The sequence below is a fragment of the Pinus tabuliformis genome, chromosome 2_2, assembly GCF_031772625.1.
Source record: "Pinus tabuliformis cultivar Carrire ecotype Pingquan chromosome 2_2, CPIR1, whole genome shotgun sequence".
NCBI classification, from domain to species: Eukaryota; Viridiplantae; Streptophyta; class Pinopsida; order Pinales; family Pinaceae; genus Pinus; species Pinus tabuliformis.
This window is the reverse complement of record NC_142300.1, coordinates 846,614,424-846,642,329: the sequence shown is the minus strand read 5'-3', so window position 1 is coordinate 846,642,329 and position 27,906 is coordinate 846,614,424. Positions and strand designations below refer to the sequence as shown.

The window sequence follows — 27,906 nt, the reverse complement described above, 5'->3', positions numbered from 1 at the left end:
GAAATTGGTCCCATTATCCCCAGTCAGAGCCACTACAGCAAATGGAAAAGGAGGTGACAACCAAGGTCCGAACTGGGTGGTTTTCCCCCAATGTTATAAGCAATGATTTTCGAGGCTTCAACACAACCGTGACCACTCTAACATAGCTTTGCAGCTGTTTGGGCCTTGCCAATTTTTAATCAGAGATTTGTTTTGGGATTCTCTCATATCACTTGTCCTTTGAGTCAAGTTACTGAGGGCAAAGTGAAAGCAAAAAAAAATTGGTCTGAGTCCCAATAGAAGGCATTTATTGAGATGAAACACCACCTTTTCTCTGCACCAATACTCACATTGCCATACCTACAACAACCATTTTTAATTGATACAAACGTCTCTGAATATGTTATTGGTGTAGTTTTCACCCAACAAGTGCATTCAGTGGCCTATCACAATTAGTCACTTTCCGATACAATTAAGAAATACCCCAACTATGATAAAGAGATGTATTCCATTGTGCAGCCTTTTTGGAAATGGAAACATTGCATTCTGGGGAAGGAGACGGTCATCCACAAAGATCACTGACCTCTTCAGTTTATACATACATAAGGGAAGTTGAAAAATGATCGCCATCAGAAGTGGTCCAAATATCTCTAGCAATTCCATTTGAACATTCAATACAAGAAGGTCTGAACCAATCATGTTTCAGATTGCCTCAATCGGCCCCCTGTTGTAGCACTGGCCACTATTCTCAACTCTTATGGTGAAGATACCTCTGGACACAACTACACAAAAAGTGATCCAGATTTCACCACCACATACCAAATGCTAGTGGATGGCAAGCGACTTCCAAACTTTCACCTCTAAGATGAATTATTATGCTACTTGGGTCATCTTTGTGTTCCTTAAAGCAAGCATGCGAAGCTGATTTTAGAGGCACACTACAATCAGGTCACAAGACACTTTGGCATGGAGAAAACTATGGAAGTACTACATAAGTATTTTTATTTCCCAAAACTCTGACATGATGTTAAAAAATATATCAAATCTTTCATTTCCTATGCCATCACCAATCCAACCTTCAAAAAACAAGACCTGTACACTCTATTGTCTACTCCCAACCATCCTTGGGGCCTCTGGTCATTATTGGACATGACGCTCACCAAGTTGATTGCATTCCATCCCAAGAATGATGGCCAAACAAAGGTCGTCAACAAGATGATCATTGACATATTGCACATGTACAACTTCAAGCATCCAGGAACATGGAATGAGAGCCTTCCCTATCTGTAGCACAAATATAAACGAATTCTGGTCATGATTTCTTAAGATGGTGATACTTCATATTAATAGTATTTTATAGGCAAAGATTTTCATTTGATGACACTTTCAATACCTCGATAGCAAGGATTTCAATTTGATAACACTTCCAATACCTCGATAGCAATTTAAATTCGTTTTCAGTAAAAAAAAAGAAAATGATAGTCATATTTATTTACAGGTCTATTTTGAAACTTGAAATGCTTTAATAAGAGATGGGATGATATTTCAAAACATCTGGTTGTTTAATTAGTTTACTTTAGCGTGCTGGCTACCCTAGAAAATATAATGTAGATATTGTTTTTGTAATTTATTGCTATTATATATAATAGTTATTTGACTAGGAATGATAGTTAATTATTGTTTTTGGTTTTTATTATTTAATAATAAATTTGTGATCAAAATTTTGTTTTCCCATCTTATCAAACAGGTGTTAAACAAGTGGATGGGGAGATGGGCTCCACTGACCATCAGTAAGAGTCGTTTCCCACCTGCAAAACAAAACCAATGAAGATCAATGCGCAGGAAAAGTGTGAGCTTGGACTACCTCTAAACTCTCCAAATTTGCCAGATTTATTGATAAGGAGGATGATGAAAGGAAAGAGAGGCTCAAGAGAAAGCGAACAGAGAAGAAAATGGATCTGGAGTCTGAGATATGTTAGCTTGAAGGCTGAGTCCTTGACCTCCCTTAGTCAGACCTTGGACTGATGCTTTATTGTTAATGTGATGCTAGGACTTTCAAATAGTTAGATGAACTTGTGTACTTATAAGAATTTGTCAATTATTATTATTATTTTTGTATATATACAATGAAATATGATGTTTCATATTAGGATAATAATATCTTTGTATTAATTTGTGTTTTTGACAAATTATTTCTACAATATTTTAAAGTTTTATATTAATAAATTATTTTTGTCATTTTCTTATCAAGTGTTTAGAGGGATCAAATCTTTCTTTGGAGATGCAATTTTTTTTTTTTACAGTGAAAAGAGATTTGATCCTTATCGATGTTTAACAAATGTTAAGAAATATTAAGTTAACATAATAAATCAATTTTCTCATTTTCTTGTTATTTTGAAGGCTCAAGAGAAAACGAACAGAGAAGAAAATGGATCTGGATGTGTCAATCTAAAGGCTGAGCCCCTTACCTCCCTTAGTCAGACCTTGGACTGATGCTTTATTGTTAATGTGATGCTAAGACTTTGAAATAGTGAAATGATCTTGTGTACTTATAGGAATTTGTCAATTATTAAAAGAAAATTATTCAATGTACATTAAGAATAAGAAGAACTCTAAGCCAATTGGATTTTCCCATAGTTTTCCTTGGTAGCATAGTGGATATATTCATAGTGAATTCTAGTCATGATTTCTTAAGATATGGTGATATTTCATAGTTAAATGCCTTGTAGTAGTATTTTATAGGAAGTTGGCCAGTTAAGGAAGGAGTGAAATTTCTGAAATAAAGAGTGAAACAGAGCCAACCTTGGATGATGGAGAAAATTGTCAGGCTTTAGGTTCCTTAATCACATCTCTTCAATGTACTGAATGCATTCATGTTTTTTTCTCTATGAGAGTTTGAAAAGGTTTCCTTGAAGCGGACTGAAGCTTGGGGTATCTTTCTGTTTGAATATCTATCACATGACATATGATTTTGTCCAGATACTAGTAAACATAAGTTTCTGCTTATCTCAAAGACATATTCTATCTGTTTCTTCATAGAGTCATGAAAGCAAGATGAAGTAAAAAGTTCGAAGTATTATGCCTTGTGCCTCTTCCAATAACACTAATTCCTCATACAGGAAATGATTTCCTGATGCTTCTCTCTTTCAACAGATCACAAAAATAACTCTTGAATTTATAGCTTAGGCAAGGAGCGCAATGCATTTCAGGTTCATCCTCGAAATCCTCAAATTCACCCGTCAAAGTAATCATGTGCAAGATACTTTTAATGTCATCCATCACTTTCATAAACTAAACCATTCCTTTAGCAGAATTATAAAAATGTTGAGGCAATGCATCCAATTGTGACTACCTATTGGAAAATGTTAAGTTTCTTCTTATCTTAAATACAGAGTCTATCTGTTTCTTGAAAAGAGTCATGAAAGCAGGATGAGGTAAACACTTCGGAAGTGTTATGCCCTGTGCCTCTTCCAAAAGCACTAATTCCTCATACAGAAATCATTTTCCAGATTTATTGATGAAGAAAGAACAAAGAGTTTCTCACAGGTATTCCAATTTCCATCCATTTTACAAAAATGAGGTAATATGGAAGCAATTTTCACCTATACATGGCCTTCTAAACAGGCGCGAAGAGGCTAAAACCATAAACAAGCATCATCAAAAAATTACATTTAAACCCCCATAGACCCAAACCCACAAACTCCCCTAAAAGTGGAATCCAAATCCTCCACTTCCAGAACCTGCGGGGTGAGAATTTTCTCAATAATTAACTGAGAAATATGATCTCCAGCCTTAATCTCAAAACCCTGATCAAAGTGATTGAAGAGAACAACACTCATTGGACCACGGTAATCTGCATCTATGACACCAACACCAACATCTATCGAGTGCTTCCAAGCAAAGCCCGAACCTAGGAGTTATACGAGTATATGTGCCTTCGGGTATGGCAATGGACAAATCTATTGGTACCAATACCTTCCCTCGGGGGGGCACCACACAAGAAGTCGCACTAGATAGATCATACCCAGCGACCAAAGAAGAACTTCCAGACGGAAGAATAGCATTAGGCGAAAGATTCTTTACATGCAACACTGGCTCAGAGGCAACTTTCACGCCCTTTTTATTAAAATATGTAGCATTCCCACTCAGCTCCATGCCCCCTGGGTAGCCTGTCCAATAATTCTTTTACTGCTCTTTCTCTGTCATCTTTAACTTAAGATTACATGTAAGGTGAACATTCTACTATTCCAGGGACCCAAAAATATATTTCTATTGTTCTTCATGGTAAATAACACATGTCTTCTGATGCATATTCACTATATTCAGCCTCTATAAATCAACAATGAGTATATCTTTGAATGTAGTTGGTAATACCAATTGCACATGTCTTCTGATGCATATTCACTATATTCATCCTGTATAAATCAACAATGAGTATATATTTGAATGTGTTCACTTTTCATATAAGCAAATTTGTCATGCATAAATCAACTCCTCTGGACTTTCATAGCTTGTGGGATGGTCATGGAGGAAAGCAATTGAGACCCATCATAGTTGTTGAAACCCGTCATGGCCGGTATTAGTTAGTTTAGAAAAAGTATTGGATCCTGGTCCAAAAAAAACAGGTCATTGTTGTACCATATGTAAAGAATTATTTCACTGAGTGACTTTTGTGAGCGCGATGACCTCCCATCGGAGAGTCTGGCATACCATTTTGATAGTTATGTTTTTATAACCAATTCATTATTAATGGGGTTTAACATATTTTTTAAACATAATCAATTTATTTTAATAAATATAATGCATGTTTTAAATATATCTTGATATTTATGTATTTTTAGTTTAAATAATAATTTCTTAGGTATCCCTATCCAAATTGATATAGATAGTTATTCAGTTGTTTATCTTTACCTTGAATTAGGCAATCTTTATCTAGATACAGAAGTGTGTAAAGAGCTTCAGTGTAAACAGCGTCAATGACTATTTATGGCTATTTTTATTGCATTTTATAGCCACTTTAACCCCCCGAATAGGGTTTTAGGTGTGGCTTCCTCAATTGATGTCTGCAGTATTCGTTTCAATGTACATTAAGAATAAGAACTCTCAGCCAACTAGATTTTCCATAGTTTTTCCTTTTAGCATAGTGGATATCTTCATAGTGAATTCTGGTCATGATTTATTAAGATACGGTGATATTTCATAGTTTTCCTTGTAGTAGTATTTTATAGGAAGTTGGCGAGTTAAGGAAGAAGTGAAATTCAAGAAATAAAGAGTGACACAGAGCCAACCTTGGATGATGGAGAAAAATATATTTCTATTGTTCTTCATGGTAAATAGCAAGTCTTCTGATGCATATTCACTATATTCATCCAGTATAAATATGGCTTTTAATATTAGGATAATAATATCTTTGTATTAATTTGTGTCTTTGGTAAATTATTTTATTAATAAATCAATTTTTTCGTTTTCTTTCCAAGTTTTTAGGAGATCAAATCTTTCTTTCGAGATTCAATTTTTTTTTTTTTTTTTTTTTTTAGTGAAAAGAGATTTGATCTTTATCTATGTTCAACAAATGTTAACAAATGTCCAATTAACACAATAAATTAATTTTCTCATTTTCTTGTTACAAGAGAAAACGAACATAGAAGAAAAGGGATCTGGTGTTTGAGATGTGTCAACTTGAAGGATGAGCCCCTTATCTCCCTTAGAAAATGGATCTAGAATTTGAGATGTGTCAACCTGAATGCTGAGCCCCTTATCTCCCTTAGCTAGACCTTCGACTGATGCTTTATTGTTAATGTGATGCTAGTACTTTCAAATGGTTAGATGAACTTGTGTACTTATAGGATTTTGTCAATAATTAAAAGAATATATATATATATATATACAATGAAATATGACTTTTAATATTATGATGATAATATCTTTGTATTAATTTGTGTTTTTGATAAATTGTTTCTACAATATTTTAAAGTTTTATATTAATAAATTAATTCTTTCATTTTCTTACCAAGTTTTTAGAGAGATCAAATTTGAGATGCAAATTTTTTTATGAGATTTGATCCTTATCGATGTTTAACAAATATTAACAAGTGTCGAGTAATGAGATAGAAATAAATGCGTTTTATAATACATGATAACACAAACAATTAAAAATACATGAACACCATATTTTACCCTAGAATCCTTTACGAGAAAATTGAATAATATATCTACTATTTCTAATGGCTTAAAAGAAGCCAAACCAGCGAAAGTGAGCCCTCCACTCAATTCACGAATATTACAATAGAAAATCCTCAAGATTTTAACAACTTCATCACATATAATCAACACGCTCTAAGACCATGGGCCAAAACAGTCATGTGCCCACATTTCCTTTTAAATTTATTATTACTTAGTATACAAGCAAATGATGTAATCACAAGTCAAAAACATAGTAAATTACTCCATAATGGCTTCCCTCATCATTTTTAACACTAATAAAAATCTTCACTATATCTCTCCTAACTTTGTAAAAATATTCTTTTCGTAAGAAGTCAAAAAAAACTTCATATGAATGATCCAATTAAATAATTTCTTTTCAATATTTATCCAGTTTCTAAAATTTCTTATAACATACTATAGCCTTACGGTGTTTCCATTGCAACATGTGGTGCAATTGCTAGTAGTATTTATTGTTGGTTTATTCTTCATTAGAGTTTATGTTGTTGATCCTTCATGTTTTCTTAAGTATTTTATCATCTTATTCGTTATTAACTCCTTTTAGTATTTTTATTATTGGTTTAATGAGTTTTCTTCGAATATATATATATATATATTTCTTTTGACTTGTGTATATTTTTGTTTTATTTTGTTTATTGTGCATTAATTATTTTTATTTTATTTCCATTATTATTATTTTTTATCTTGTCTCGATTAGGGGTCTTGACTCCTTTTTATAATTTTTGACTTCCCTCCTTGTTTGGAGTTTGACTTTGATTTATTTATTCTTGTTAGTTATTTTTTTTTACTAATTCCCATTAATAGATTTTTTTAATAATATTTGATTTTAATAAGTTAATTTAAAAATTATTTTTCAAAAACTAGTTTAATATAGTCGTTACTTCATAATATTTGTTTTTAATAAATTAATAAATTAATATCATAATTATTAATATCATAATTTAAATATTATTGTTCAAAAATAATCGTTACTTGAAATTTTGGTCTCTACATTGCTTTCTATTTAAGCCTTTGCCATGGTTTGCCTCTTCACCTGGTCCTTATGATGAACCACACTTGTTGGTTCAAAATGTGTCGGCCAAAATGTGATTTCTACCGAAAGACTTTTCTTAATAAAATATATAGTTTAATGTTAGATCTAAGACTTTTGTGTTCCATATTAATTTACCATTGTTGTTTTTGTGTTATGTAAAAGTTTTGACTCCAAGTTTTCACAACCCATGGTTTTTACCCATGATATTATTATCTTAGGTAACTTATTTAAAGTCATAAAACCCCTATCAATTTTACACACGTAAAGAGATTTGAATCGTTTTGTCTAAGAGCTATATATAAGCACAAATAATTCACATAGATTCATAAATTGGCATAAGACGCCAAAATGTGATTTCTACCGAAAGAATTTTCTTAATAAAATATCTAGTTTAATGTTAGATCTAAGACTTTTGTGATCCATATTAATTTACCATTGCAGTTTTTGTGTTATGTAAAAGTTTTGACTCCAAGTTTTCACAACCCATGGTTTTTACCCATGATATTATTATCTTAGGTAACTTATTTAAAGTCATAAAATCCCTATCAATTTTACACACGTAAAGAGATTTGAATCGTTTTGTCTAAGAGCTATATATAAGCACAAATAATTCACGTAGATTCATAAATTGACTTAAGACATTCACTTATCAACTGACTATTATTGATAAAGGTAATTCGGAATCATATTTTTTGAAATACATTTTGCTTTATTAGTGAATAATTAATTATCTCTTATGTAAATATAAAATTTCAAACTAGAAATTTCTCTTTTTATTGTTATCCTCTAGCATGAAAATGTCCATTTGTGTATGGGTTTCCATTACACCTCTTATTTTCTTTTACCTTGGTCTGATTCCACTAAGATCCATTACATGTTTGCCCAATCTAAATCCATGATCAATAACAACAGTAATGTGATTATCTTGAATGGTGTTGGCCTGATTCCACTGAGATCCATTACATGTTTGCCCAATATAAATCCATGATTGAGTCGAGAGGCTCATTCTACAGCCCAATATGATGTGTAACCTTGTTTGTCTATCATCAAAGTTAAAATTTTGCTCATGTCGGCCCAAAAAAAAAAAAAAAATTAAATAACTACACAAAATATTTAAATAATGTCGATTCATAAGAAAAATTTCACGTGAAGAAATTGGATCCCTCTTGGCTCATGTAAGATCCACATTTAAGATGGATCTATGTTGGTCAATAACAACAGTAATGTGATTGTCTTGAATGGCGTTGGCATGATTCCACTGAGATCCATTACATGTTTGCCCAATCCAAATCCATGGTTGAGCCGAGAGGCTCATTCTACAACCCATTATGATGTGTAACCTTGTTCGTCTGTCATCAAAGTTGAAATTTTGCTCATGTCGGCCCAAAAATAAATAAAAATAAAAATAAATAACTATACAAAATATTTAAATAATGTCGGTTCATAAAAAAAATACACGTGAAGAAATTGGATCCCTCTCGGCTCATGTATGATCCACATTTAAGATGGATCTATGTTGATCAATAACAACATTAATGTGATTGTCTTGAATGGCGTTGGCCTATCCCTCTTCATTCAACAACTTAGTTGCCATGTTGGTCATTTAATCTCTCCTCCTTTCAAAGGATTTTCATAGAGATATGGAAAAAAAATGGTATTTGTATTATCATGTATGAAATTTAGTTTACTTATACTTTATAGCCCTTTTCTAGGTAACGGTTTGGTTTAGGAAGTTCCAGATAGCCTTCTTATAGAAGTAATGGGTCTTAAGTTGTCAATGAAATCCAATGCTAGTGACATGATTGTTACAAATAGTCTATTGAGAAATGAAAGAGATGACACCAGTGCTATTGGAATAGGTCTTGGAAAAGTTTCCATTTGTCCTAGTGAGAAAAATCTTGGTAATGTGCTTATTCAAGAAGTTCCAGATAATCCTTTGCTAGGTAATCGGTTGGTTTATCGTTTTCTAGGTAATGGGTTGGTTTAAGAAGTTCCAGATATCCCTTCTGTAGAAGAATCAGGTCATAAGTTTTCAATGGAAGCTAATGCCACTAACATGGTTGTTGTAGTGTTTTGTTGAGAAATGAACTAGAGGACTCTGATGTCGATGGAAAAGGCCTTGGAAAATTTTTCATTTGTCCCATTGAAAAATATCTTTGCAAGATTAAATTGATACATATGAATAAAGAGATATATATGATAAGATTAAATATTATTTAAATGCAGGATTTATCCATCGAAGAACAATGTCATTTGACTCAACTTAAGGATTATCATGTTACAACCTACACAAAAGTGGAGATGATATTACACAAGATTTAACAAATAAATTGAGGAAAAAAGTATGGATTTTTGCAAAAACATTTTAGGGAAAGCAACTAATAATTGTAGTAATATTGTAGTGAATGCAGGACATGAATGCTTGAAGTTTTTATCATTCAACATGTTTTGAAGTTTGGTTGGGTCATCTGTCATTAGGGGAATTTTGAGGTCTAAAATGAGACTCCTAAGAAAAATGTACAACTAAAATAAACTTTATAAGAACCAACAGGATTCAAGATGATGAAGTCAACCATGGGGGATAATTCACCATTTTTGGAGTAAAAAAATAAAAATATTAAAAAATAATAAAATAATAAAACTATTTTTTCAACTCTTATTTTCAACTTATCTCCCTAAGGTTTTACTCAAATTTTGAGCGGGAGTACTCGTTGGATGAAAACTTTAATTTCCCATCCAAGAAGTACCCATATTGCATACTTTCGATGGACTCGGCTACACGAAAAATGAAAAATACATGAAAAATGTGATTGTAGGGTCCATTGAAAGTATGCAACATGGGTACTCCTTGGATGGGGAATCAAATTTTGCATCCAACGAGTGTTGCCACTCAAAATTTGAGTAAACCCATAGGGAGATAAGTTGAAAATATGAGTTGAAAAAATAATTTTTATTTTTTCCCCCTAAAATTTGATAATGTAATATAATCTTATTTTATTATTTTCACTATTATTTTATAATTTCCTTAGGAGGCCATATTAGACCTCAAAACTCCCCAAATGAAGGCTTCCATAACAAAGTAGTGAATGCTAAAATTTGAAGAGGGCAAGGTCAACATCTCCAGTGGACGTAAGTGCCACTGGTCCATCAAGAGGTGAGGAGAATAGAGTGTTTCATATGCCAAAAGACATGGATTTTATGATGAGAAATACATGAATCATTTGTTTTCTCTTAGAAACAAAGGGATTCCCAAGGTAACATGGGAGCTCATGATTATGTTTTAGTGATTTCCAGTCAAGATGAGGCCACTAAGGGCTAGCTTGAAACCTTGCACAATGCCCCTAACAAGAAACTTCCAGATGTTGACATTGATTTTATCGATATAATTCTTCTAAGTAGTGGCAAGTTTTTTTCTAGAAACATGGGTGGGGTGAAAGAAGAGGGAGGTATGAAGCTGCAACATTACTCATGGCCTAAATATGAGAATATAAGTTCTCAGGTGCAACAACAATTTCACTCTATTGGTTGATCAAGGTTATGGAAAACTGAGGCATGTTCAAATGTTTTAGACTATAAGACATTTATAAGGCTGTCAAATGGTAGAATTGAATTTATGCCTAGTGTTGGGCAGCGGATCCCCCCATAGCATGTTTTTGGGGCTTGAAGCCCGAATTTTGGTCAAGTGTGATGTAAAGACCCCGCGAAATGCGGGCGCAGAGCGCGAGAGTCTAGGGTTGCCTGCCTTAAGATAATGTAATTTAATGTAAAGTGTGTCGGCCTACCCATGGTCCGCGGACCATGGGATTGTATAAATAGAGCGAAGCTTTAAGTGTAAAGGAAGTTTTTAAGTTGTTGATAAGTAATAGAGAGATGAAAAGGCATGGTTAGAAGTTAGAAGTAGATCTGAAGGTATTGCGTCGTAGTGATAGGTAGAGGCTCTACAGCTAAGTGCTCAGAGGCCTAGTAGAGTCCGTAGTTGAGTGCGTGAACCCTTGCAGTTGGGTGCGCAGGGCGGAGTCGGGATTGTACTTGGACAGAGAATTAATAAAATATAAGTTGATTCTGAAATATTGTGTGTCTATGCTTCTGTTATATTTATGCATCTCTTTACAGTGTTATGATTGCACACACTTGTTATGAATATTGAATGATTAATGAGACTATTGAGCCCACACAGTTAAGATCTATAATAATAGCACAGTAAGAATGAAGGATCTAGACAACACCTCTCCGCGCTCTTTATAGAGCTGCGTGGGAATAGTTGCACAAGCTGCGAAGGACAGACGACTTGCGCGGAGCCGTGCAAGTGCACAGGTTCGGTTCATGAACTTCCTATATTTCATCAAGGACATCCCTAGGGTGCAAAAACCTGGTTCCAACACCATCCCATGCTACCTCGGGTGAGACTTCAGTCCGCGCACCACGGATTGTTGCCGAAAGGGCTAGTAGTTTCGGAATTTGTTTGGCTAAATCACTTTTGAACCTGGGTCAGGCCCTAACAAGCCAACAAATGGTTCCATTGCCGGGACCGGGATCTACCTAAGGGATGTCTAATGTTGTGCCACTAGAACCCAATAAAGAAGGAAGAGCTTGCTCGGGTCTCTTCGAGAAGTGCGGTCAGTTTGATAAGGCAACACATTCCGCAGTTACCAACACCACCCACGCCACCACCCGCTTCACCTCCCTCGCCTCCATCTCCACCCACTCCACCTCCACCAACCCCGCAGTTCAGTATGGCGAGCACGATCAAGCTACCCATATTCAGAGGAGTAGAGAACGAGGATCCAGACCAGTTCTGGTTTGTGGTAAGAGCAGTGTGAGAAGCGCAAGGGGTCACAAACGACAACATTAAGAAGGCTACATTGGTGAGCGCGCTGCAAGATTGTGCGTTGACATGGTATATCAAGCACTCCAATGATCACCCAAATGCAAGAATAGCAAAGATCCAGAATATGCTAAAAAAGAGAATTTAGCCGGCCAAAATCAGAGACACAGTCAATCATCGGATTTAAAGAGATCGTGATGCTTCTAGGCGAGACCCCTTGGGATCTAGATCGGCGACTGAAGAGCATGATCCGCGAGGCTAATATGACGCTCACGGATGCACAACATCGCGCCTAGTTTGTGGCATCTCTGACATTGCACCTGAGGATGGTGTTGTCGCAACAGAAACTTTCTACCCAGGCCGAAGCATTGGAAATAGCGATGAGATTGCATGAGACACCAATACAAGATCTAGGGCTAGGAGTTCAAAAAATCCACGTGCAACTACAAAATCTCTGCCTGGAAATGTAGAACTTGAAGCAAGATTGGGCACCGCGGCCTAAGGCACGCGAGGAAGTATGGTGCATAAAATGCAAGGGCTAGGGCCATGACAAGGATCACTGTCCAGTATTCGCAAACTATTTGACAGGAGGGGGCCAGTGTCGTTGAGACCAAAGGCACAGGCAGGGCCGAGTGCGACACTTGCATTATGGTGCACGATTTGTCAGATAGGAGGAAAGCACACGACGGATAATTGTCATTTGCTGCAAAAGTATACATCGGCACCCCAACAACTATTTTGTAATTTATGTAGGTCGGTGGGCCATGACGAGTGTACTTTTTGTAGCTATGAGTTAATGATGGATCAGACCCCAGCCTATCGGATACAGACAGAAACGCGAGCCATCGACCCATCGGCAGGGATGGCGCACCCTGGATTTCAAGGGAAAGGTCGAGGACGAGGAGGAATGGGCCCAGGAAGGGGCCGTAGACAGTTAATTTGTTACAATTGCGGAGGACCCGAGCACTATGCCCGCTATTGTACCAACCCGACGAGAGTATCTTGTTCATATTGTGCTCAGTTTGATCATGAAATGGTAGATTGCCCGACGTTGATCGCATAGATGCGCGAGAAAGGGGTACTCCAGCCTCCTCCTACTCAAAATATTCAAATGATGAGGTATGAACCGCACGAAGAAGACCCAAATGTGAACATGGTGCTTAGAAGCGGTGCGACCACAGGGGAGGATAAGGGGAAGCAGCCCGAGGAAGATGCATGGGTTCACAAGGCTCTTATAAATGAACCTGAGTTTGACTTAGAATGCGCAAAGGATACGTTCATGGAAGCTAAGAAGAGCTTCGCAGAGGCCTTCACTTCAAGTAGTAAGGATAAACCAAAGCCAGGGATGGATCCTTCTATGATTACTACCTTTTTGGAGACATGCATGAAACTGTTGCGCAACAATTAGGCAGTTAAGGGACTACAGGAGTTGATTACTAGGTGCGCAAGGTCAGGGGAGCCACACGTAGTCTGGAAATTGGGGAAGCATACATTGCGCACTGGGAGGGAAATGAGATTGACGACGCAGATTGGCGATATGAAATGGATCAGGTAATCCTAGACCTGGGTTCAGACACGAATGTATTGCCGAAGAAGACATGGGAACACATGGGCAGGCCCACGTTATAATAGTCCCCTATTCAATTATGAATGGCGAACGAACAAAAGATTTTGCCCATGGGGAGGTTGCGAGGGGTAACAGTTGATATCGAAGGCGCGGGCACGCATACGGACTTTGAAGTGATAGAGATTGTTGATGACAACAATCCTTATCCCGCATTGCTAGGAATAGACTGGGCCACTGATATGAATGGAGTCATCAACCTAAAGAAGCGGAAGATGATATTCGAGAAAAAGTTCCTACGCGTAGTAGTTCTGTTAGACCCTGCTGAAGGAGCGCGTTACGCTGAACCTGTGCGCGATGATGAAAGTGATGATGAGCTGGACTGTATTTACTAGATAACCACGTGAGACCAGGATCAGGTGAACCCGACTGCAGAAGGGAGAATCTCATGGGAGCGCGACAGTTACTGTACTTCGGATTCAGACGAAGAAGTAGAACACTGGCAGAACCGGCTGCACGAAGTGACAACACTAAATTGCAACATGATGATTAGATCACTGTGTTGCGTGACAACTGAGGAAAGGTAATTGCCAACCTATGATGGGGTGACAACAGTGGATGAATTCCTGGACAAATTTGAAAGCGCAGTACCGGAACAACAACGATACGGTGCGATGGAATGGGCGCTTCATGGAACCCTCGCACAATGGTGGGGTACACATCAGAAGACCATTGGGAACTAGTGTGAATGTAGAAGATGGATGCGCTTGCAGTTTGGAAGCCCCCAGTATCAAACAAGAGCCGGGCAGCCAGGACAAAGCAGCTTACGCACCCACCTGTGTCGATGGGTGCAGACATGTGCTGTGCAAGCACATCCCATACTAAGGACTGAAAATCAGAACCAGATGCAGCGACGAACACCACAAATATTCCACGATGGAGCATTCAGAAAGCTATGCGGAATCATGAACAGAGTTCACCAGGCGAGACGAACTAACTGGGACCTGCGTGTACCAGTGGTTTGATGGGCCTATAGGGCCATAAGGAAAAACCAAAGCACGGAAATGACCCCAACACCGACGAGAAGAGATGAATCTTCAGTTAGCTTTTGTATCGCTCCAGTTTGTTCATTGGAATGATGAATCTTGGTTTCTCCGTCGCACATGGTAAACATTTTCCTTTGCTGCCTTCTTGCCATCGCGCCCTGAGGACAGGTCCTAACATTTTCTTGGTATCTCCTACTAGTTTTGGATTACTTGTATTCTGGCGGGAATCCCTTGTTGCCGTATCTCAATAGGAGGGGATCTCTCCCCCCCTTCCTCCTTTGTCATTGCGACCTGGTTATCGGCCTCCTGGTTTGCAGCTTTACAGATGTCATCAGATTTTTGGGTCACAGTTCAGTTTAGCTCATGGTTGTCGCACCATTAGGGTTGCAGAGCTCTCCTTTGTTTACTTCATGAACTTTGATATAATTGGTCAAAGAAGTTTAGGAAGAAAAACTAAAGGAGCATTTATTACACAATAATACATTTTTGAAAAAGCAAGATCTCAAAACAATGGGATTCATTAGTTTTTCTTTTTTGTATATAACATTCAACCACCCCCTACACCTCTTATGTGGGATAAGAGTGAACAAATGGGAAGGAGTATAGAAACCTCTATGATATAACGATTTTTTTATGGACAGTTGTTTAAAATCTAATGAAATGGGGAAGCTAATGGGAGTATTCATTGCTCTTGGAAAAGATACCATTATGTTAAATGTTAGGGAGAGTAGGTATTAAATTATATCTCCTTAATGTTGGTGTGATTAGGTATAAATATATAGATCCTTAAAACGTCTCGTATTGTCAATTAGTATAAAGGTACATATTGAATTAAATTATTATTGTCCAAAATGTTTATGATTTATTACATGTGTACTAAGATAACAAAAAACCAACATGAATAACTAGGAAAATGAACTACAGTTAGAAATAAGTATGGAGGGTGGATAGAAATGTCTTCCATTTAAGTTCATCCAAGTCACTAGGATTCATAGGGGCTATTTTAATCTCCATGTCATGCATTCATTTAAAAAATTGGAATTACAATTAGTAGGCCATGTTCTCATTTGCATGTCCTTTTTTAGCAAGTTAGAAACTGGTGTCCAACTCATTCTTGTTGCATCACAATGCAAGTTATTGAGTAGGGTTTTAGGTGATCTTATTAATGGTTAGGTGCAATTAATGTGAAAATTTAACATAGTAGATACCCTCTATTTATGGATTCTTAGTTGAAAGGTTCTTAGGTGGCATGGTAGGACATTTCTCCTTTTTGTTTCAAATGAAAATCTCATAAGGAAACCTAAGAGATGATTCCCAATATTAGTCGATTAAATCCCTAGAAAACCATCGATGTAGACTAGTGTGCCTTACATAAGGGGATTCTAACCAAACACTTGCCAGCATGGAACTAGCGGAATGTCTAATAATATTGGTGACAACTAGTAAAGCTAATCCCTTGGGATAGGACGACATTATTTCTATCCGTTGAATTTCCATAATAAACTAGTTGCTCATTACTTATGATTAAAGAAGAAAATTAAAAATTTAATTTGTTGCCAATTTATTTCACTCTATATTTTAAATGTATGAACTATATAAATGAGGCTAGAGGTGGAGTTCACACACTACACTAATTGAGAATGACCTATTTAAGTCAATGCAAACTTTGTAAGCCAACTAAATTCACTTTTTTAGATCCAAATCATGATCATATCTAAAAGATGCATTTTATAAATATAAGTCATATTGATATTGTTTGTCTATAGCAAGTTATTATTTGAAAAATAATACTTCCTTCAATTATTAATAATATTATTGAATGTTAATCAAAACATTTTTTAAAAGAAAAGTTAGGTCTCGAAGCACAGGCATGACTAGTTCAATATCAAAATCTCTCACTACATTGGTAAAAACTAAACTTTATCAGAATACTTAAGAATTCCTTTGAATACATCATACACATACAAGGGAGTATCATGGTCATACACCTCTTTAAGCTAATAAGACATCAATTATAACTTGTTGATAATGTGTACGGGGATTCCCCAAGGTTGGAAGTAGCAAAGGCCTACAAGTTAGTAACCTTGAGCCTACAAGATACTCATAATAAGGGGTTGTTGGTTAAGGAACATATACTTCATCACTCTAGAGCTACCATTATCACCACCTTTGAGCAACCCATATTTTATATGCACATTGATCAGTAGCCATGAACTTGATGAAATATCCACAAGAAAAACAGTATAAGGAAATCCATAAATTAATTAATCCATTTCAAATAGATTGATCACATAGGTGGTTCTACCCTAAATATCATTGCAAACAAATAAATATAAATGCTACTAACAAAAGACCTTTTGGAATAACTCATTTTCTTGAAATATATAAGAGATCAATGTGCTTTCATCATTGCAAGGTCTTGAAATGGACGTTAGAGTCCACTCACATGTAAAACCACAACCACAAACTACTTTCATAGTAGCCCCTTGAATATACAAACAACCATGATATAATTGTTGAAAATGGCAACAAGAAATGCTAAAAATAGAAATGCTATAAATAGCATTTTAGGTACCAGTGTTGGATATGGAAACAAGGAATTATAAAATGGAAATGCTAAAAATAGCATTGCTATAAATAGCATTTCGGGATACATTCCAATTTTAGTTAGTCCCTGAACTAAAATTGAGAATTAAAATTCGAATTTGATCTTAGCAGTTGTTTGTAAAATAATTAATTAATTCATCTTGAGTTAATTAGTTGTAGAAAATCAAACATGAATTTTATGTGAAGACATGCAATAGTTTCCCCTTTGAATGAGGAAGTTATCCCTTGATTAAAGGAGATCAGGATGAGCTGTACTTTGAGTTGTAATTAGTTAGCTCAGATAATTGAGTTAAGTCCAGTTAGATTAGTTCCAACAGTTTGTTGAATTAATTGTGAGTTCAGTTAGTTAATGCATGCATGCATGTAACTATTGTACTTCAGATAACTGAATATTCTCTGATAAATAACTCATGCATGTCAGTTCAGTCAGAGACCCAGTTGAAGTCAGAGGAAGGGACAATGTACTATCAGTTGGAGGAATTTTCCTATATAGGAAAGTCATCCATGCAGAAAGAATTATCTCCTTCAGGATTGCACAGTTATTTCAGAGGTTAGTGTTGTGTGTGAGGTGAGAATCACACAGGTAGGACCCAGGAGAAACTGCGCAAGGAAATAGGAGGCATGGAGGATTGAAGGAAGGCATATGTGTTGTCTATTCTATCTATGGGCAACAGTGAGGAGTTGTACTGAGAGCTAGATAGCTTGAGAGCTAAAGCTTTGTGTAATCCTAAGATATTTCCACTTGTATGATAATATAGATAGCGGGGTTTTTAGCTGAGGCTTTCCCCATAGTATTCTTCTATGTTTTATGTGTATGATTTCTTCTTCTCTGTTATATGTGTTCTGATTGATCTAGCTCAAATTGATTAAGCTTCCACAATTTTGTTTGTATAAGTAGATCAAGTATTTTGCTTTAGTTTATTGCATTATCTGGTGATCTATAGTGGGAAATTTCTACATAGTATCAGAGCAAAGGTGATTAGAGCGGAGAACAGTATACAAAGAAGGGAGAATTTTGAAGTTTGAAGTTATTGATTGTAGGTACATAATCGATTTCTTATCACATCTCAAAGTTCACCAATGGCGTTCAATGGCTGGAGACTCGAGTATGCCCTGGATGGCAGCTCGAATTACATAGCTTGGAAGGATCGCATGGAAGCGGTATTAGAGGACAACGGTTTGAAGGACTTCATTGATTAAGAAGTCCCCAAGCCAGCAGCAGCTAATGCCCAAGAATTGGCGGAATGGAAAAAATGTGTGGCGAGAGCGAGGATAATTCTTCTGGAGGGAGTTCAAGACCATATTGTCTCGAGTCTCCATGGGAAGGAGACACCGTTTTCAATGTGGAAGACATTGAAGGATCTATATCAGAATAGCAGTGATCAGAGGAAGCTGGCGCTGAAGGACAAGCTTCGGAAAATCAAGTGTGAAAAGGATGACACGATCTCTACATATCTGAACAAGCTCACCACCTGCAAAGATGAGCTTGGAAGTGTAGGAATCACGACAGTCGATGATGACATGGTGAATCTTGCTCTTCTCGGTCTTCCTAAGAGCTGACATAGCTACTAGGACTCAGTGAATGGAAGAGAGAAACTGCCAGATTGGGAATGACTGTGGTCGGATTTGATGCAGGAGGAGATCAAGAGAAGCACCAGAGATGGTTCTTCATCCAAAGAGGATGAAGAAAATCTGGCCTTAGCAAGTAAGGCAAGGAAAGGGAAGGAGAAGGATTCTCATCCCAAATCGAGTTCTTCTCATGGAGGGAAGAAGATTGACAAATCTAAAGTGAGATGCTTTAATTGTAATGAGGTGGGCCATTATGCAACTAATTGTCCATTGAAGAAATCCAAGAAGGGATCCTCGGAAGGATCTGAAGGTGAGGTATTGGCCTCTCAGTTTGAATTGAATTTTACCCTCATCGCATGCATGGTTTTATCGATGATGGGTTGTGGTTGGTATCTTGACAGTGGAGCCTCATTCCACATGACCGATGATAAAATTTTATTCAGTGCCTTGGAGGAGAAAGACCTCAAGATACTCATAGAGATGGGTAATGATAAGTATAGTGTTTTAGGAGTGGGCACAGTTTCTTTTTAGAGGGAGCATGGAGCTCGCATCACCATGACAAATGTGAAGTATGTTCCAGGACTGAAGAAGAACTTGGTATTGATCGCGATGCTGGAGGACAAAGGTTATGACGTAGTCTTCAGTAAGGGAAAGGTTTTCCTTAGACATATCACCACGAGACAGGTGAAGCAGATCGGTTCACGAGTAAAGAACCTGTATTCTCTTGAGGTTTAAGATGCATGCAAAGCATTGAGAAGCAAGGAAAATGTTGGAGACTTGGTGGTTGAGAGGGAGAGCACATTACTTCTCAACATGCAGCCTCAGAAGAAGTCTCAGACAATTGTGGAGGAGCCACGATTGGTGAAGCAGCTTCAGGAGGTTGTGGAGCAGCCACAACTGGAGAAGCATAGAGGAGACTGAGTGGAGGAATCCACTCATGCAGAGACCCATGGCGGGGGGGAATTTCGAGCCAAGTGGGCAGAGGGATCACATGCAGACATACCTCTAGGTGTGAGGTGGGGCAATGTGGCGAGATAGTCCCAAGAAGGCTGAAATAGGGGCAGGATCCTTGAGGTAGCCAACCTCTTTGATTAGACCTTGCTACGGGAGCCCTGACGAGGAGTAGCAAGACTGGCTGAGTGGGTAGAAACAGATGCAGATGGAGCGGTAGAGGGAGCTTCAGTATCAGAGGGTGTTTCTAGCCCAACAAGGAGGTCAGTTACTTACTTCTCAGTAACTGAGTTGCAGTGCAGTAGTGGGCAACACGATGCAACATAATGAGAGGAGGTGCAGTGCGGATGTAGTGCTGGGAGATAGGACTAGCAGCAACATGGATGCAGTAGCAGGAATCAGTGTGATTGATGCAGTCATAGATCAAAGTGATAGAGGCTAGAGCAGTCAGATACTGAAGAGCACAGAGGTGCAGATTTTTCAGTCGACAGAGGCAATAACAGTCAGAGACTTTGATGACAGAGGCATCATTCTAATTCAGGTTGGATATTTTTTTGTTTCTAGAATTGTTCGAGCAACAACACTAGGGAGAAGTGTTGCATGTAGAACATTCCAAAGGTTCAGGATCGGGTTCGAGTTGAATGCCTTTCTTGTTGAGAGGGAGTGTTGAAAATAGCAACAAGAAATGCTAAAAACAGAAATGCTATAAATAACATTGCTATAAATAACATTTCAAGTACTAGTGTTGGATATGGCAACAAGGAATGATAAAATGGAAATGCTAAAAATAACATTGCTATAAATAGCATTTCGGGATACATTCAAATTTTAGTTAGTCCCTAAACTAAAATTGAGAAGTAAAATTCGAATTTGATCTTAGCAGTTGTTTGTAAAATAATTAATTAATTCATCTTGAGTTAATTAGTTGTAGAAAATCAAACATGAAGTCTATGTGAAGACATGCAACAGTTTCCCCTTTGATTGAGGAAGTTATCTCTTGATTAAAGGATATCAGGATGAGTTATATTTTGAGTTGTAATTAGTTAGCTCAATTAACTGAGTTAAGTCCAGTTATATTAGTTCCAATAGTTTGTTGAACTGATTGTGAGTTCAGTTAGTTAATGCATGCATGCATGTAACTATTGTACTTCAGATAACTGAATATTCTCTCATAAATAACTCATGCATGTCAGTTCAGTCAGAGACCCAGTTGAGATCAGAGAAAGGGACAGTGTACTATTAGTTGGATAAATTTTCCTATATAGGAAAGTCATCCATGCAGAAGGAATTATCTCCTTCAGGATTGCGCAGTTATTTCAGAGGTCAGTGTTGTGTGTGAGGTGAGAATCACACAGGTTGCAGCTGGAGGACCCAGGAGAAACTGCGCAAGGAAATAGGAGGCTTGGAGGACTGAAGGAAGGCATATGTGTTGTCTATTCTGTCTATGAGCAGCAGTGAGGGATTGTATTGAGAGCTGGATAGCTTGAGAGCTAAAGCTTTATGTAATCCTGAGATATTTCCACTTGTATGATAATACAGATAGCGGGGTTTTTAGCTGAGGTTTTCCCCAGAGAATTCTTCTGTGTTTCATGTGTATGATTTGTTCTTCTCTGTTATATGTGTTCCGATTGATCTAGCTCAAATTGATTAAGCTTTCGCAAGTTTGTTTGTAAAAGTAGATCAAGTATTTTGCTTTAGTATATTGCATTATCTGGTGATCTACAGTGGGAAATTTCTACAATAATTTCCATATTAGCGTGACAAAGTCACACACAAAACACACTTCATCCAAGAAATTCTTTGAAGTCATCTCAACTCCAATCTTTACCCAAGCACAACCATGACCTCAGTTTATCTAGCTTGGAATTATAAGTTTATTTTTCCTTGTGGAGAAGCCCTTGTGAGGTTTAACGTTGGGTATGCATAAGTAAGATGGAGGTTGTGAATGCCTCTCCTCATTCCCATCTCTTATCTATTTGATTACTTGCTTATGCATATATTTTTTGGTCACCTTCTTTATAATAGGTTATAAGAAATAAATTTTGAAAGGCCTTTTGACAATAAAGTGGCATTTAAACACCAAAATTGATGGTTATAACTTGTACTTATTATTGTTTGAGGATAACATATTGAAGGCATAAAATAATTACAATTATTTTTTAATTCATAATTAATTTTTCAACATTATAGACTCATAGAAAAAATAAATATTCTCTAACTTATGATATTTACAAAATAAAGATTGTCCTAATTATGATACTTGATTAAGATATTTATATAAGATGTATAAGAAGAAGCTTTACAACTTGGAAACCAAGAAGTTCCCAAAAATTGCTTCTAATTCTAGCCAAAATCCTCACCTTCGACTCAAGTGGGGTTGGCATAAGGATGCCCAGGCATGGCTCAATTATTGGAGGGTGAATGAGGAGTACATCTTGGAGAATAGAGATAATATTAAAAATACTATCACTTCCAAATTTAAGGACAAATTATGGGATGATAAGGAGCTTGAGGGGAAAATGAAGCTAAGGTACTATAAAGAGGTGATCAACCACTCTCTAGCTAACAAAATTTTCTTTTTGTCTTGACTAGTGCTAAAATGAAAATGAACATTGTGAAGATAATAACTAACTCCCACGAGCTTCGAAGTGAAAATGGGTGTTGGTATATCCCCAAAACACCCTGGGAAGAAAGAATTTGTCAATTGTGCGACACTAAGAGAATTGATGATGAAAAACACTTTCTCTTGGATTGTCCGACCCTCACTCACATCCATTCTCATTTTCAAAACATTTGCCAGACTTCCAACCTTCTTGACTTGTTCAACCAAGATAACTATAGTGATCTTAGAACGCTCGTCTCCCTTCTATTTGCTTATAGAAATAAAATTTTGAAAAGTCTCAACTAATTTCTTTTCTTAAGGTCCATCTCAATGGACGTTCTTCATCATCATCATCATCCAATGAATAATAATTTGAGTAACTATAGAAATAATCCAATAAATAATAATTTATGAGTGGATACATTTAGTAACCCTATCAATCATATTTTAGCTCAATCAATACCAATACAAAGTTCTTTCATGAATAAGTGTTACGTGCATTTATAATGTTGATATTAACATGAAGTACAGTGCTCTTGAATGTAGATATAAGTAGCATAAAATAAGTTTGAAAAATTATTTTATATCCAAAATAAAACTTTGTATAATATATTTTAATTATATATATATATATATATATATATAACTTAATTTATTCATACATCAATATAAACTATAATATATTATTATCATAAAAATATATTAAACATTTTCCATAAAAGAAAAAAAAAACCTATATTAAATTATTTTTATAAAAATAACATTTAAAAGTTATTAAAACAATATTAATTACCTAACCTACCAAACATTTAGAACTAAACTCTTTCTTGAAATGATATAATCAAAGATATTCAAAGGAATGGAGATTCTGATCTTATGATTGAGAAAATTAATTTAAATGAGATTTTAAAGTTCGTAATTTCTTATGTATCTTTATCTATAATATCTCAAGGGCACTCGATTTAAATTCAAGTGGGAGAAACAAAAAAACTATAACATGTTTAACCATCATTCTCAGTTCAAACTGATTTTACTTTGTTCATCTCTCAGTTCAAATTGATTTATCTTGGTTCTTGGAATTTCAAAAATCCTGACAGCTCAGCATTCAAAAAAGCATGGAAAAAGCATGAACGTTGGAAAAAGATGACATTGGGCAGTCTATATATATAGAGGGGACGGTCCAATTCCATAAGTTTATTTTGATTTTCTCTATCTCCTCTCTCATGCGGTGGTAGTATGGGGTGTTATGATTGAATGTGGAGCGCTCATTTGTTTTTGTTTGTGTCTATGTTTATGGTATTCTCTGTGCGTTTCTGCTGTGTATGCTGGTGTTCTTTGTGTATAGTTTTATTTGTGTGTTTCTGCTGTGTATGATGTTGTTCTTGTTATGTTTATGTGTGTTCTATATGTAAATTAACCACCGAGTGCAGAGGAGAAGGACATATTTATCTGGGTGAATCAAATTGGGCGACACAAATTCCTCTTCTCCATGGATGGATGAGGTGAGAGATGAAGAAATCTGTGCTGTAGTTTTTTGATATATGAGCAGCAATCGGAATCTTTAATTTCTTTGGTTTTGGTTTTAACAATTCATTGGTTATTTTTAAATGTTTCTGCACTAATTCTTTGTTTGTTTGTTTTTTCCTTCCAGCTTTGAGGGCAGAGCGCTGGGTGCATGAGTGAATACTTTTACAAAATCATATGTGCAAGGTACTACCTCGGGCTTGTTATTTGTGATTTTATGTGGATTTGATTTCTTTATAAACAACGATTGCAATGTCTCTCTGATCTCTTTATGAATAACAATTGCGCTCTGGGTAATTAATTATTTTCAAAATTTCTAGGCTAGGATGCTCTGTTTATTAATTTCTACCTGGCTTTCAACGAATTTGGGAGTATATAGCGTCTGTAGACCGTGTGCAAAGGGCCGAATGATCACTGCTACAATGGAGCAATATTTTTTTAAGGTACCTTCTGGATATTATCAATTTATCAGAGAGAATTTTTGAAACTGAAAAATGCAATAGCTCTTTTAAATTTCTGTTAAGTAGCGATAGAAACGGTGATAAAGATTAGGTAAAATGATTTGAATTCTTTTTGAAATCATAAATAAATTTCGATTTAGTGCGTGATTTCGCCCTGAGGCTCTCTACTTAAAAGAGATCTGCAGGCTCCTTGAAAGAAACTAGAAGTCAAATTAATTAAACCCTGTTTTGTTGTCTTGGAATTTAAGAAACGACCCGGACTACTCTGATCAAATTAAATAAACCCTGTTTTGACGTCTTGGAATTCAAAAAACGAGCCGCACGACTCTAATAGATGATATTTAAATTTAATCAAACGAATTACAAGTCTGGTTATCCTCATTCCAAATAAAATAAAATCGATTTTCGTAGATTAGGGTTGGTCTATTTAGACTTGTGTAATTAAAAGAATCCTAAATGAGAAATGAAATCGAAATGTAAGACTCTGAATCGACTGCTCAGGGACAAACAAATTATGTATGAGATAATATTTCTATTGCTGGGTCCAGTAAGGGGGCATCTCTACCCGACATTGTACCTGGGCGTCATTCAGATTTGTTAAGATTCCAAAGTGGAGTCGATTTAGATTCATGTGAATGTGAGGAGAAGTTTCGGTAAATTTTGCGTAGCAAATTGAGGGATGGAGAAGAATAAGGTTGCAGCCAAATCCTCATACTTCGACAGAGGAACAACTCTGAGTGTTTGATTTATATTTCTTTGAGTATTTAACTTCTAGTCCTGTGTAAATAGTATTTGGATTTTTGAATTAAACCCTTACAGCAGCGTACCAGTGCTAGCCTGCTAGGTTCCATAGTTTTTATAATATGCTTATGATTAAAGAAGCTCTCTGTCTTTATGGTGTGATAATAGAACCCGCGAGTATGAGAAATTGGAGTCGAACCCGCGATCACGTTGTTAAAACCCTCAATCACGTGCCTTAATCGAGTAGGATCTTTATCATGTGAATATCCTTGTGGCCCCTGCTGATTTTATTTGACGCGGATGGTGGGGCCCGATCACCACTCACACCTGTAGCTTTGTCTCGCTGGTTGTGGTGATCAAACTCACGTCGCTGGATTAGAAGTTAGAAGGCCGAAATCTTTGTCTCGTTGGTTGTAGTAATCAGACTCACATGGTTGGATTCGAAGTTAGAATCAAACCCAACCAGCTTGTTAGAAGCCACACGGTCAACCAGTCAAAATAATAAGCACGTGGTAAGATTTTTTGTGTTGTCATAAAACGGGAGACAGACATATGTTCCCGAATGTGGATGGTGAGCCAGATCACCACGTATTCTGACAAATGTGTATGGGACCAATCACCACCAGCGCTTGTTTAATACAGTTTGCCTCACAAGGAAAATATGCATTAGTCCAAAGTGGATGGTGCATAGCGAGACGATGATATTATTAGGGTTTTTTTTTTTTTTTTTAATTCCCGTCGATGATTTTTTATTATAAAGAAAACAAAACATTGATATCTATTAAAATCAGTTTTGTTTTATTAAAACATAACTAGTCTACCGGTGGAGACAAAACTAGTCAGCGATTTTGCGATTTTGTGTTTCATTAGTAGAGGTATAGTTGTGCTATTTGTGTTTCATTAGTAGAGGTATAGTTGTGTTTTTTTATTTGTTAGTCAAAAATCGTGTAAACACATTTTATTACTGTTTAAAAATTGAAATCACTTTATATGTCAAAAAACTTTACATGTCAGATAACTATAAAATGAAAACGAAAAAAAAAACCATGCTAGGAATACAACCAGAACGATAGCAAAAAAGCCATGCCAGGAATACAACCAGAACTATAGCTAAAAATACCATGGAATAAAAAAAAAAACCAAGAGCCCACGAGGAGGTAGCCCAGGCCTTCGCATTAGCGTTAGCATGCCATTTGCATTTGAATATGATTCGTTTCCCCTCTTTGAAGTGGCAAAATGAGACATAAATACTATCCACCCATGCAATATTTGCAATCACGCATTAATTTTAATATTCACTTCAAAACCCAGTGTTCTTATATATTAAATAAATTTTAATATTGCAATCACTAATTAATTTTAATACTCACTTCAAAACCCAGTGTTATTATATATTAAATAAATTTTAATATATTAAAATTCACTTAAATATAACTTATTATCAGAATGTTTTATATTTAAATAAGTATGTTGCAGCTATAAAATTTTATATGACATTGAATTGAGTTCTCAATTAATTTAATATTAATAAGTATTAGAAATTATAATTTAATTAAATATATTTCAAAAAAATTGAAGTAAAAATGGAACTTACTTTTGTAGTATAGTTAGTTTTATATTATTAAATTTAAATAAAGAAAGAGTGAAATATTGGAATTAAAAATTGTTTTATAGTTTTCATTTTTATATTTAAAATTAAGTATTTTATTTTAAAATCTTATCTATTTATGTTAGTGTTTTTAGGTATTGGAACACACTCTTTTTCTTTCTTTCTTTTTTATTTTATTGAAGTTGTGGTTGTATAGAATTGACCTAATGGTCACCCATTTTCCAAATTTGTTGTTGTATGCCATGGGGATATCTATTTTCATTGTTTAGCTAACATAGATAGCTCAATAGGTCATCTACATTGAGTGCTAATAACATAGGTAGCTCAATTGGTCATTCTACATTGAGTTCTAGTAAATATTAGGTTGGTGGTTTTACTTTATAGGAGTGATGTGTGATTTGCCAAAATGTTATTTTTGGGTGAATCATTTCTATAGTTTTCTCCCCCAAGGAGTGAGTTTCATATATTCTCCTCATAAGGTGGGATTTCCAATGAAGACAAGAAACTAGGCAAAGCTAAGTATTCATAGTATTCTCCTCAGTGCTAATAACATAGGTAGCTCAATTGGTCATTCTACATTGAGTTCTAGTAAATATTAGGTTGGTGATTTGACTTTATAGGAGTGAAGTATGATTTGCCAAAATGCTATTTTTGGGTGATTCATTTCTATAGTTTTCTCCCCCAAGGAGTGAGTTTCATGTATTCTCCTCATAAGGTGGGATTTCCAATGAAGACAAGCAACTAGGCAAAGCTAAGTATTCGATCACCATGGATAGTGGATTGTATTTAACATAACGTGCTTCATCCAAGGAGATTCAGGTGGATAACCTAGCATAGAACTAGAGAAATTCCCAACAACAGTGACGACAAAGGTTGAATCAACTATTTGAGCTTATTGATACACAATCTATTCATGATACATTGATATCAATAACTATTGATATGATGTATTAATAACTAATAGTTATTATCAAACTCACAAACTGCTAACCTCTAATCCATAAACCCTAATGATGAACTCACTAAACCCCTTACTTCTAAACCCCTAACCCATTAAATCCATCACCCCAATACCCAAACTCACAACTCTCTAATCGACTGAACCTATATAGTACCTATCTCAAATCCTCAATACAGTAACCTCTATGAGTCTATCCTCCAATCCCTAATCCC

General features: G+C 35.9%; 1 pseudogene; it reads right to left on the bottom strand.

Annotated features, from left to right (window-relative positions):
* Positions 1 to 3,650: 3,650 nt before the first annotated feature.
* LOC149195619 (deoxyuridine 5'-triphosphate nucleotidohydrolase pseudogene) lies at positions 3,651 to 14,568 on the bottom strand (annotated as a pseudogene).
* Positions 14,569 to 27,906: the final 13,338 nt, after the last annotated feature.